This window comes from Theobroma cacao, chromosome 9 (genome assembly GCF_053813885.1).
Source record: "Theobroma cacao isolate CCN51 chromosome 9, ASM5381388v1, whole genome shotgun sequence".
Classification (NCBI taxonomy): domain Eukaryota; kingdom Viridiplantae; phylum Streptophyta; class Magnoliopsida; order Malvales; family Malvaceae; genus Theobroma; species Theobroma cacao.
Window position 1 is genome coordinate 19375439 of NC_142647.1, and position 3683 is coordinate 19379121.

Here is a 3683-nt window from a genome sequence, read left to right on the forward strand (position 1 = left end):
ATCTTAAGAAGGACTTGGAGTAGAATCTTCCGATAAAATCAGATTAAGATGATGATCCAATGACATGTAATATTTTCATAGGATTTTGTACTACTTTAACTCTAGGTAGATGTAGAGTAAAGGAGATAATAGTTATCTGTACAAAGAAGTTAATAGTTTGGCTTTTAAAGTGTGTGACTAGAATGTATTATAAAGTAGCTGTTTAAATGACTAGAGGTATATGGGAATCTTAACTGTAGTTACAATTTGAAAAGATATGGAAGAAATCAATGAGGCTTTAGATGACATTTTGAGTGATTAATGTGATAAAGTCAAAAATTGTAAGCTTGAGGGTGAAGGATGATGTCACGACCCGGTACTCCCCTCGAGCCCGTGACAACCGCCGTGGTGTCCCGGTAAACACTTATTGCTCGAAATGTCAACCCGAAACCCCGCAAGGCTTTACTATCAGTTTCTCTGTTCCCTTGTGAGCAATCATTGTCAAATATCGTGTTCTAAAATATTTTAAGCTGTTTCCAACTTTAAACAAATAAAATATTAATTTTTCGTCTCACAAGGGTATTTTGGTCATTTTTCTCAAAAATTTTAAAACTGGCTAAAACGTAATATACAAGTACAAAACACACAATTCATATTCAAAATGAGTTTAAAAGTCTAAAATCTTCATTTAAAACGAAATTATGGTTATTTGAATATAATAAGAAAATAAAAGAAATATTAAGTAAAATATTCTATTTTCTTATAAAACAATATTTATAGAGTTATACGTGAATAATTTTTATAACGTAAAAGTTAAATAAATTTATACATACTTAAATACAGTAAGTCAAAATATTTAATTTAATTTACAATAACAAGAGTGCCCCCGAATAAACAAAAGTAAAGAGGACTGTGAACCTACGGTTTGGAAAATGCAGATCCCACTGTAGTCCTCGATGAGATCAGCTATCTACAGTCTATACTGAACCTGAAATGGGTGGAAAGGAGGGTGGTGAGATTATAAAATCTCAATGAGTAAACAAACATCATCATAAACATCTAGAGTTGAGTACATGGAGACAATAAAGTAAATCATCATAAACTGGGTTATACAATTAGAACACATCTCGTTCAAAATACGTAAAAAGGCTTATGAATCTCATAAAAATCTAGGCTTGTGCCATAAATCCATTCTCGGGGACACCTTGGCCGAGGCATCTTACCGAGACCGCCAAGGCTATTAAAATTCACATTTCACATAAATCATGTTTTTGTTTTGAAAACATAGCCGTTCCTTGGCGTTGGCTGAGTTCCCCCTCACGTGGTGGTTTATCGTGAAGTGAACCCTAAACTTTACCCCAGGAGATACCCTACGCGCCTCTCCGTTCGAGGTAAGAATATAATGGGGTTTACCGTGCCCCTCTAAAAGGCTGGTCCACAGAAACCCCCTACTGCAGTGATTAATTAATATATAATCCACCATATAATAAAACTCAATAACATGATATGGCAATTTTGTAATTCGTAGTTTTTCAAGGTAACCAAACAATTCGTATTTCAATACAATTGCCAACTAGCCAATCATGCTCGATTTATCATAAGCCAGTTAATTTAAACAATCAAATTGCCACAATTAACAGTCTCCGTGTACTCTATTTTTCAAAATCACTATTAATTTCAAAACAATTTATAATTTAATTTCATTGAAACTCATTTATTCATAAAACATGAAAATTTATCTTTTTAAATTCCTTTTTTCCATAGAATTCATGAAAGGATCTAAAAACCACCCTAGATAATTAAAATGACAGTAAGTTTACTCACAATGTCTAGAATGCAGACTTTCGAAGCACTCTGTCTACTGGTCCTCGGATGCAATTTCCTTGCCTTTATCGGAGGACTCACCACCTTGACACAGTACAAAATCGAGAGTTTCACCAAGTTGGTACTAAATCAAAATTAAACTAATTTAGACTACCAATGCATGATATGGAATGCAAAAATGCACTGGTAACTATCTAAACCCGGTATTGGCCTAATTCGTCTTATCACCCGATTAAATTCCTAACGGGTCCGTTTAAACTCCAATTTAATTCTTTTCAGTTTCTATACCTCAATTGCACCCAAATTAACTTAATGTCCCTCAGTGTGGTGCAAATTATCAGTCCCAACAGCAAATTACGAAAATACCCCTAGTGGGTAAAAATTCGTATTTTTGCTCCGAAAATTCCCATTATTTTTCTAGGCTCATAATTCATCATTCCTTAACCAATTCTCCTAGAATAAAATCAAACTCATCCTCACTCACTACATGGTAAATTCAGCCATTAATGGTTGGGGGAGAAAATAAATTCTTTTCTTGTTGTTTTGTTTCTAAATATGCTAAACTAACTAAAAACACTAACATAAATTAAAATCAAATAAATCCAACAACTTTCTCTCTCCTAACCCATTTTTTCAGAATTGAATTCATCATGAAAACATGTAATTTAATCATGGAAAATAAAGAGAAATGCTTGGGAATAAGAAAACTCAAGCTTAATAGAAAAAACTCACCTTTTTCACTTAATTTCCTTGAAAATTCACACTTTTTCTTTGATTTTCTCTCTCTAGGGTTTTGTTTTTGTTTTCTCTCTCTTCTTGCTGGTTTGGCCGGCCATGGGGTGGAAGATGGGCTGATTTTGTGCCTTTTAAAAAGGAAAATAATAAATTAATAAAGGCATGACACATGGCATCATGTCATTGGCCCGTTTTTAAAATTTTAAAAATTTAAACATTTTATCTCCACCACATGTTTAGTCAAGGGTCAAAGATGAAGACAAAGGAAGACCATGTGCTGGAAAAAATATCCTGGTGGTGGAAAATTACAATTTTGCCCCTGAGGTGGCAAAATTACCATTTTACCCCTATACTCCAAATTATACCGAAATTAAAATTTTTCACTTCTAAACCTCAAATCATACTTCAATAAGTCAAATTATACTCTAATAAGTCGAATTGGGTCAAAACAATCTTTTCTAAAATTCCCATTTTGTCCCCAGGTGGCAAATGACCATTTTACCCTTAGTTAGTGAAAATTCCGATTTGACTCCAAATTGATCCTCAAACTCCAAATTACCATTTTAAGTCATCCATGAACTGTGAAACTCTTAATCTCACCTTAAAATTCCTATTTGATCTAGTTCGAGGATTAAATAAACTTTGTTGTACCTCTAGGTACAATACCGACTTTTGTAAATTTTTCGGGACTCTCCTAGCATGCAATCATGCTATCATCACATGTATGTCATGAATAGTATTTTATAAGGTCGGGCTTTACAGATGAAATACCCCATACTTTGATATAGTGATAAATAAAGTTGATCGAATGCAAATTGAGGTCAATTAAAATGTTTAAAAGTGATAAAAGACGAAAGGAGTAGTTTAGGATAAAATATTTCGCAAGTGAGAAAATAACAATAAAATAATAATAATTTTATCGGAGGAGAATTTGTGAGATAAAAGGCGATTCGGAAGTCAAGTGAGGCATAATAAGGTATTTCACGTACCAAGGAGACAAGATAAAATTTTTTTTAAATATTAATATTTAGCCGGATGTCGAAATCAGTCATGAAGAAGGATCATATGGTTGATCCAAGTGGGGGAGAAGATGACAAGCCCGACTCTATAAAAATAATTGTCATGACATACATGTGATGGATAGC

The 3683-nt window shown here is 33.3% G+C and overlaps 1 long non-coding RNA gene across 1 annotated transcript; it reads right to left on the reverse strand.

The window, feature by feature from the left end:
• Nucleotides 1-860: 860 nt before the first annotated feature.
• Nucleotides 861-2635, reverse strand: LOC148760820 (uncharacterized). Its single transcript, XR_016028237.1, has 3 exons — nucleotides 2536-2635; nucleotides 1804-1887; nucleotides 861-967 (listed from the first exon to the last, which is right to left on the reverse strand). It is a non-coding gene; the product is annotated as an uncharacterized LOC148760820 (long non-coding RNA).
• Between the last annotated feature and the right edge of the window lie 1048 nt (nucleotides 2636-3683).